General features: G+C 39.8%; 1 long non-coding RNA gene across 1 annotated transcript; it reads right to left on the bottom strand.

The window, feature by feature from the left end:
- Positions 1-1153: 1153 nt before the first annotated feature.
- LOC119026240 lies at positions 1154-1760 on the bottom strand. The gene is made up of 2 exons (XR_005077080.1): positions 1415-1760; positions 1154-1303 (listed from the first exon to the last, which is right to left on the bottom strand). It is a non-coding gene; the product is annotated as an uncharacterized LOC119026240 (long non-coding RNA).
- Positions 1761-9446: the final 7686 nt, after the last annotated feature.

The following is a 9446-nucleotide window of genomic DNA, read 5'->3' as shown; positions in this document are numbered from 1 at the left end:
AAAGCACAATTACGATGAAAGAGGCACTTTTAAGATTCATGTATATTTTACTTAATATATATATATATATATATATATATAAATAAAATTGTATTAAATTCGCTTTTTTTATTACCAAAAATATCCTCCAGAGGTGGGAGTAAGTCACATACGTGCAAGTCATAAGCAAGTCTCAAGTCTTAACCTTCAAGTCTCAAGCAAGTCCCAAGTTACTGTGATCAAAATCAAGCAAGTCAAGTGGAGTCATGGCTAAGGTCAAACAAGTCACAATAAGTTTGTATGACTGTATTCTTCATATCTGTAGATGCAGTAAACTGAAGAGGGTGGTTAGTCAATAATATGATGTAATTGCATAGTTGATCAATTTTATATATATTTTTTTTTTCAAACCCATGAACACAAGAATAAGATTAGATTGATATCAGCCCTGGAACTGTATCATACTGCACATTCGGACAGCTGAGAATGTTACTCTCAGGTATTGTCCCCCCTCCCTCTATAAACGGAGGCTGAAAATCACAGGACATGTCTGTTCTGTCCTGAAATGTGTGTTTCTCTTCTATAAACATTCTACATCTCGAAGGTGACGTCTTTATACATACGGTCCCTTCTTTCAAACGGAGCACAACTCCGTGAGAAACAGCAGGAGAGACACAGACACAACACCTGAGGGAGAAGCAGGTCCGTCGCGGACGTGCACGAAAAAACAAGTGCGTCACACCAAATGTGAGCCGGTACGGTGTAAGGTGCCGGTACATTTAAAATAATGTGCGCACCGAAGACGCTTTATCTGAAACACACACGCTTTAACCAAGATGACGGCCAAAATCACCCAGGCTTGCATACACTGCATCATACAGCAGCAGAGGGCTCAATATGGGAAAAAAAGAAAGAAAAGTCTAGACTTTCGTGTCATCTGTGTCAAGTCTGAGTCAAGTTTCAAGTTATGAATGGCAATCAAAGTCAAGTCGACTCTTTCATCAGTGTTAGTCAAGTAAGTCTCAAGTCATGTGACTCGAGTCCCCCACCTCTGATATCCTCCATACAAAAGATGTTCTGAACACTCTGAGACTGGAACTGTAAATTTTGAACCATTCCTGACTCAGTGTATAAGTGTTCAAAAAGCTTAACAGAACTGAGATTGAACCCACAATGCAGATCTAGTGCAAAAGACAGTTTATTCTGACACAAAAAGGCTCAAAAAGAAACAAAAGCAGACCGATGAGGACACAGGGGAGTGGAACAGGTTGCTGGAGACGACAAGGATGGGTGAGGCAGGGCTGAGGGCAGGCAAATGGCAGGGCTGTAGGAAGGAAACACAAAACAGGTAAGTCAAGACAAACGTGCCAGTCCAAGCAGGAGTCAAAAATATTCTCTTGTCACAATCACAAGATCAAGGGGCCGAGAGCATTACCACGAGGGATGAAACAACGAACTGGCGATGAGTGCAGGGAGAGACTGGCTTATATATGCTGCAGGTGTGAAGAGCAGGGAACCAAGTTGATGAGCAGCAGGTGTGCAGAGGAGGCTGGATGCAGTAGGTACCAGGAGGCCCCGCCCAGCCATGGGGGAAAAGAAAACATGGACACAGAGAGAGAGCAGACGCCAACTGGATCCTGACATGTTGTAGAGCACTTTAAGCTGCCACTACACTATAGAAGTGCTGTGGAAATGCAAATCCTTTTACCATTTACCCTTCACTCTGTGGCTTGCTTGACCACACCTGTTTTGTCTCTCTCGTTGAGGTGAGGAGTAATAAGTTTTTTTTTTGTTTGTTTGTTTTTTTAAATGGCCACTGACAAATCCTGCATAGTATGCCTCAAAATACAGCCCATGGATCATCTCAATCCACCCTCTGCTCAAAAAAATAAAGAAAATAGTTGAACTTAAACAACATGAATTTTTCAGTGTGTTGATTAATTCATTTATCAACTTTCTCAATAGTTGATGTTGGTCAAGTTGATTAAGAACAATCGTGATCAGAGATCACTTATACATTTGGTGAAATTAAATCATAAAAAAATCAACCGCAGAACTGCCATGTTTAATAAAGTAAGATTACTACATCACTACATGCACAATGTGGAGAGAACTTAAGGAATCGGGACTAAACAGATGTGTAGTCTTAAGAAGGCTAATTAAAAAAAAGCTTCAATTTGCTAGGGAGCATCAAGAATGGACACTGGAGCAATGGAAAAGGGACATGTGGTCTGATGAGTCCAGATCTACCCTGCTCCAGAGTGATGGGCTCATCATAAGAAGAGAGGTGGCTGAAGTGATGCACCACTTATGATCTTGGATTGATTCAGTTGGTCAGGGTTTATAGGTCAGCTGACTACCTGAATATACTGTGAATGACCAGGTTTCCATCAATGGATTTTTTCTTCCCAGATGGCATATTCCAAAATGAAAATGCCACGAATCATTGGGCTCAAATTGTGAGAGAGTGGTTCAGTGATCATGAGACATAATTTTCATGCATGGATTGGCCACCACAGAGTCCAGACCTTAACCCTATTGAGAATCTCTGGGATGTGCTGGAGAAGGCTTCACACAGCAGCTCGACTCTTCCGTCATCAAAATGAATGCAACTCTGGACAGAAATAAATGTTAACTTTGCACAAGCTTATCAAAACCGTGCCACGGAGAATGCATGCCGTGATCAAAGCTAAAGGCACTCCAATGAAAGTGTGTGTGACTTCTAATAGTGTCACTGAATATTGTGTAAGTATGTCCTCTAATGGTGAGCATTACATTTTGACCATTGTGACACAATCTGCCTCAAGTCCATCGTTTTGTGTGTATTGCAGTGTATTATTGACCTGTGCATTAGTACATAGCAGACAATTGGTAAGGTATAAGTTTGACACACACAGCTGTAAAAGACTGTGTTTTTTTTTAAACATGTACCCAGGTCTTCTGGGTCTGTCCAGTGTTAATCAAATCCATGTAGTTTATCATAATTCGACTCTATGTGTTTAGTGTTTCTAGTCAGTTCCCCAATGTGTTGCCATTCGCTTACATTTGGTTAGTCAGTGTGGCTCTCCAGAAAATAAAAAAATAAATAAATGTTGCCCAGCCCTGCTCTAAATAATAAATGATAAGAAAGAGCATCATCTTCCATCTCCTTCTTATTTCTTTAAAGCTACACTTTGGTCACTCTTTGTGTTTTCACTGTCAGCAAGCTTCTGTGTGTTGGGAGGGGAGGGCATCGTGCTATATCTCATATATATCATCAATATATCATCTTAATTAATAAATATTTTAACAGTCCTGACTGTTGAGAGTATGAATAAACCATGTATTTAGCACCACATAGTTTTCTCCCAGTCCAAACAATGAAAATATATATTAATCAAATCAAATGATGCTGCAGCCTGATACGAGATTAAAAGTGTCTAACATCATATCAAATACATTATGCATAGTCAGTTGAAGGAGTTTTCGCTAAACAGCTGTGCCAAAGTGTGCACCTTGAAAATCAAAACACATTTTGATTACTGATCTTAAATTCAGTTGGTAAATTAAAGTCCAGTGCATGAAATAGAGGGAGAAGTCTGTGCGCAGTATATGCTTTCATAGTGTGGTACAAGCAAGCTCTTTCAACACAGCTGGTGTTGTAGGTTATGGTTATAGTTAGGGTAAGAAACATCCACAGATGTCTATTCATGTTATCATGCTAAAAAAGTCAACAAAAGAAATTCACAAAATGTCTAAAAATATTTTTCCACCTCTTTAACTTACTAAGCAGAGATGCAACCGTACACCTTCTGTATTTAAGTTTCTCTGTTTTAACAAACTCAGACAAGCTTACGGTAAACCTCCCTTAACTCAATGTAAACCTCACCTCATTCAAACTCTGCATAAACAAAATAAAACAGAAGCAGAAACCATCTTTGTCTCCTCTGGTTTGGTCAAAATATATCTTCAATTCACAGAGTAAGATCTGAAAATATTCTGACTTTACACACCATTTCTACCTGCTGCTGATGCCAGACTTTCTCTCTCTATCCTCTGCTGCTGCTCACCTATTGATCTGCACCTGCCCTGTCCTCTCTTACCCAAAGTCATAGTCCTGGTCAGAGCCACTATAAATCACCTCTGCACTGTATCCCCTGTCTTCAAACTTGCATCCGTCTGTCACAGAAGCTGTGGTCAGTCCCAGTCTGGTGTCCTGCTGTGTTCACTCACCGGCTGTATTATAATGTTATTATTATAATATTATATATTTAATATTGCAATACACTCTTATTAAGCCATTTAGTCTTTTAAAGGGATATCCCAGCGTAAGTTTAATCCATGGTCTAACACACCGTGACACAGAGTAAGTCCCCCCTCAAGAGATCAAGTTTTCTGACCGCTAGCTTATGTAGTTTTAGCAACTTTAGAAAAGACCGCAGGATAACAATACACTGCAGTCTATGCCTCCAACCAAGAAACCACCATCAAAAAGCCACTCATAGCCACAAATAATGCTCAGAACAGCACAAAACTTCAGCAACAGTACAAATAGGCTCCCATGGATCAAGGCATCAAATATCTGCTAGCTTAGCTGGATTTCTATTGAAAAGACAACACAATTATGCCAGAATATCCCTTTAAAGGTTATTATTTGGTGTAACTGCTCATACATGCCGCTTAAAAGCTTAAAAGGTACAAGGTTCTAGGCTAACTTACAACACCAATGATTGCAGAAGTCCCTGAGAGTATCCTTTGGGTTCTGTGCAGACACCTCATTTCACCAAGATCACTTATGCTCTGTATTCTGAATTCAGGACGATTTCACACAGTTTGGTTGTGGCCCACTAATTTCCAGCTTCAAGCCTGATTATGAATGTTGGTAACGACGATTGAGAGTGTAGTGTAACATAACTGAAGAACAGTGACATTGAATCTGGAATGCTCTACGACACCAAGACAAAAAGTCTATCATGTCAGAATTTTTTGAATCTGTACAGTAACCCGGGCTAGTTTGACATCTCCTATGTTGGGGGATTGATGATGTGATAGATCAGAGATCTGGAACATCAGTTTGTGGATGTTAGCCACCCAACAATAGCATATACTATAATAAGGTTTAAGACTGAAGATAAAGACAGCAAATTGATACCTTTAATGATCTGAGTGTATCACTGTGATGTATCAGTTTTAGTTTTAGTTTTCTCAAGCCTACCTGCCAGCATCTTGGACAAAATTTAAACTAACTGGTAGTGAACTAACCAGGCATCAAGACTCACACCTCAACGGATCTTTATTCTTTTTGAGTAATAATGAGTTAGAGGTCTGTGTCATAGTTGGAGGGAGCCCAGAGAAAACGAAAATTGCAAAAGAGATCTCAGTAGTGTCATTACTCCTAGAAAACGATGAGATCTATGTGAGACCAAAGTGAGGCTGTGGCTGATTTCTCCTGTTTCTCAATTGTTTCTCCTGAGAAACAGGTGCAGAAAACTTGGGCTCCCTGTAACTTTCAAAGGAGATCTCATCAAGCTCTCAAAGAAGTTTCAGAATGTCTCCCCAGTGCTGGAAAGGAGCATGGTTTAAACTGTAAAGTCTCAAGTCTCACCCATTGCTCCTAAGGAATTTTAGGAGAAACAAATGAGAAACGTTTGAGCCCAAAAAAGTCCACTACGAGACTGAAATGAGAACTCTCATTGAGCTCCTTTACAGCTCCATAGCCATAAAGGAGCAAGCTTTGAGCAGTAAAATGTTCCTCTGGGAGGGCCTTCTCATCCAGGACCTCTTCAGATACCTTCAAAAATAACAGTACAGAGGCTTCGTCCTTGCTGCAGTGGACCCGGGTTCGACTCCCAGCCTGGGTCTCTCACCCTGTTTCCTGTCACCTCTTCAGCTACAACTATCAATAAAACCATAAAAAAATAAATAACTAGTAATTTAGTATTTTTTTTATTCTTTTGGATACACATCAGGGCATGGTTCCTTTCCGGACTTCATGTTTTTGATTGCACTATAAATCTCTGTCCGATCTATTGTTTGTCTGATTCATCCAAGGAGGGCATTTCCAATTTTCTAAAGAAGTCGTCTACTAAGTCTATGTTTCTCGCTTCTGAGGTACACAAATTTTTAAAGGAAGACTTAAATTGAACATTCATGTCTCTTTGGTCCGTAACAATATTGCTTTCCTGTCTTTTATTTCAGACATAAAAGCTGCTGTTGCTGACTGCTTAAGTTGATAGCATAAGAGCTTAGTTGCACATTCCTGATGTTTGTAGAATTTATGACTGGATTTTAAATGAAGATCTATAGGGTTGTCGTTGGTCCGGGAATCAAATTCTGTCTGGAACAAATTTCTCTCTGTGTATAGATTCTCAGAGGGTGATGTTGAGAGCAATTGGTCAACCATTTTAATTCTGTCAATCAACTCTGTTGCCAATTTGGCTTCCTTTTCACCTGTGGTGTATGATATTACCTATCCCCACCCATAACAGCTTTCATGGTTTCCCATAACCTGCAATAACTTATCTCATGGGACTCACTGGTTTCAATGTATTCTGTGTATTTATAAAGTCAACAAAGTTTTTTTTTTTTTTTTCCACAAGTAGTCTTATGTTAAGGTCCCATATATGTTGAGGTAGTATGTTTTCTGGGAAGCAAAGCTTTAAAAGTACTGGACAATGATCCAATATGACTATACTGTTGTATTCTACGTATAATTATGGCCAATACTTTTAGCCACTACAAAATAATCAATGTCTGGTGTACAGGAGAAAACAGAGGAAACTATTTGGACGTTAGGTATTTGAATCTCCAGGGGTCAGTCACTCCATAGGTCAATTGTGGTGACATTTGTACTGGAACTATCTTGCAAAGGATTTGAGACACAGTTTAAATCTGCCTCTGATATTAAATCAAGTGAATCCAGGTCTGGTAAAATTGAAAACAGATTACTGAGGAAATCAACTATATCCCTTTTGGGGGCATACACATTCACAAGCACTAATGACTTATCAAACTATTTCACTTTAATGATTATGACCATTTATCCCCCTTAAGATCCTATATATTCTTGGTGCAGCAGAATAGCCACCCCCTTACTTATAGTTTTGGCTGATCCCTGTTTAATAAATGAGTTTCCTGTAAATACACTATTTGAATTTTTAATTTACTTAAATTGTGAAAATACCTTGCCTTACTTACCAACTCACCAACACCACCAAGACGACCTCTCAAATGATGACACTTCTCAGTCCCTGTACCGTGTTGCCCATGGTTTTAAAAGGACTGCACTGGAGATTCCCTGAGCTTGATAATAATTGTCTCTGACGCGAGAGTGCCTGGTCTTTCTGTCCAGTCACACATCCATGATTTTGTACCTGACACAGCTTACCTCAACTCTTTCCCATTCTTCTTTGTTGGCTTAAGAGTTTCCAGCAAGAATAACAAAACAGTTTTAAATGGGGATTGTAAACAGTCCAAACATGCTGTATTACGAGAAAAGAAAATATGCCAAATATACCCCAACACATATTGTCTACGGTGTCTCACTGCCTTTATCCAGTCTATTTAAACTGGTAGGATAAGTAGCCATAGGCTAAGCTATTTCTGGTATCTCATGATGAACCTTTGTGCACAACCATCTTTAAAATTAACTCATTGGTTAGTTTTGGATCCTTGAAACTTGCCTCCTGCCCGCCCGATGTTGTAATTTTAATGTCACTGGATATTTCAGGCTATAGAGAACTCCTTCACAACCATAAAGCAGCTCCCTCATCTTGGGAAAGGCTGCCTGTTTACTAATGGTCTGAATGCAGTCCAGCAGGATATGGATATGGTCATTGTCGGCAGTCATCACTGACTTTCATCTGATCATCTTGATGGCTGCAACTCTTTCTGAGAAATTATGCCATTTAGCCACAAGTGCCTGCGGTGGAAGGTAGAAGGTCCTGCATCAGTTTGCTACAGAGAGTGAGGTGTGCCCAGTCTACAGTCGGAGGCTTCTCGAGACCCAGAGGGATGTTTGCCATGCTAACATCCTTCCTTCCCTCCTGTGATGTGGATATTGCAATGCCATGATCTTGCCTCCACGTCTTCGCATCAGCCTCTCAGTGTGGCCAGTTGTCTTTTCGAACCACTGACATCTGATTCCACCAAGGTAATTGATTCCTAGTTACTGCAGCTTCCAGCTTTGATTCTTGGCTGCCTCAACTTTTTTTATTAACTTGTACCCAGCCCCTCATAATTCCATCCTTAGCTGGGTAACCTGGCTTCTGAATTCTGTAGACTGGGCTGTCACCTTCTCTTCAATTTTCGCCATCAGGTCTTAAGACTCAGTAGCCTGTAGCACTGCGTGCTGACCATCAGCCATAATGTTTAATGCTTTCTGTTGGGTTAGCATTAGTGTTAGCCTCAGAAGAAGACCCCTTAGTCCAATTTGTTGCTTCCTTGCTGTTAATTGGCATTTTTTCTCAGTAGTTAAATGGTTAGCAACTTAAGTTGTGTTTATGCAACTTGTGTGGTGTTGATTTGTGTAATTTAAAAACAGAAATGTACTGAAGTTAGTAGCTACTTTCACAAAACTCTGTCTTTACACGGTGCCACCTCAACCATATTTAGTTAAAAGAAAAATTAAAACTGGACTAAAATTTGGTGAAAATAAATTCATAAATTCTGAATTTCCTTGGAAGTGTAAGTAATTGTATGCTCACACATCAGCAGTAACACATATATAATATGTATTAATTTGTCAGATGTTGTGTTTTTAGCTTGTTCCACTGCCCCCAAGTGGGCCTGGATGAATTAATGCAGCATTAAATTCCCTCTTTGCCAAAAAAAATGTGTGAAGAACAAGCATCTAAGAGCATCCAGACATTATAGAACATGTTTCCCAAGGCTATTACTGCAGATTAGAGGAGGGCAAACCAAAGTAGATGAGCCAAATAAGATCCACTTCCCACCGTTTTCTGTTATTGCATATTCATTAGACTGAGCCCATATACTGTGTGTGGAGATCGCGCTGGGCAGTCACACCAAAACTTTGAGAACTGCATTGATCTGCTGGTGTGCCTCCCATATGCTCCCACTAATGAGGTCAGACACAGAGTCTCACACTTTTGTGAGCGGTCCAGCTGCCTTATAATAAGGCTCTGTGTTTGTCTATGCTAATGATCTTTCTGCTAATAATCTAATTTAGAATCCTGCCAACGTTCTACACTCTCAGATAGTTTATTCTCCGTGTATCCATCTATTTCTATTGAGTTTGCATTTTAAATATGACATATGACCCGTGGAACATACAGGGGAAGGGTTGAACAAATGTCAAGATTTGAAAGCTGAGTATCAGCAAAATCTGAGTAACATTTTGCAGCTGCTAACAAGGGAAAATAGGCTGTTATGAAGAAATTAACTGCTTACAGTTTAAGGCTTCAATGTGAACTACACTCTAAGTGCAAACAAGCCACTTTCATGTTTGCTTCATTAATGCAGTTGGG

This window comes from Acanthopagrus latus, chromosome 1, assembly GCF_904848185.1.
Source record: "Acanthopagrus latus isolate v.2019 chromosome 1, fAcaLat1.1, whole genome shotgun sequence".
Classification (NCBI taxonomy): Eukaryota; Metazoa; Chordata; class Actinopteri; order Spariformes; family Sparidae; genus Acanthopagrus; species Acanthopagrus latus.
Note: the sequence above shows the minus strand (reverse complement) of the source record. Positions and strands in the feature narration are given on the sequence as shown.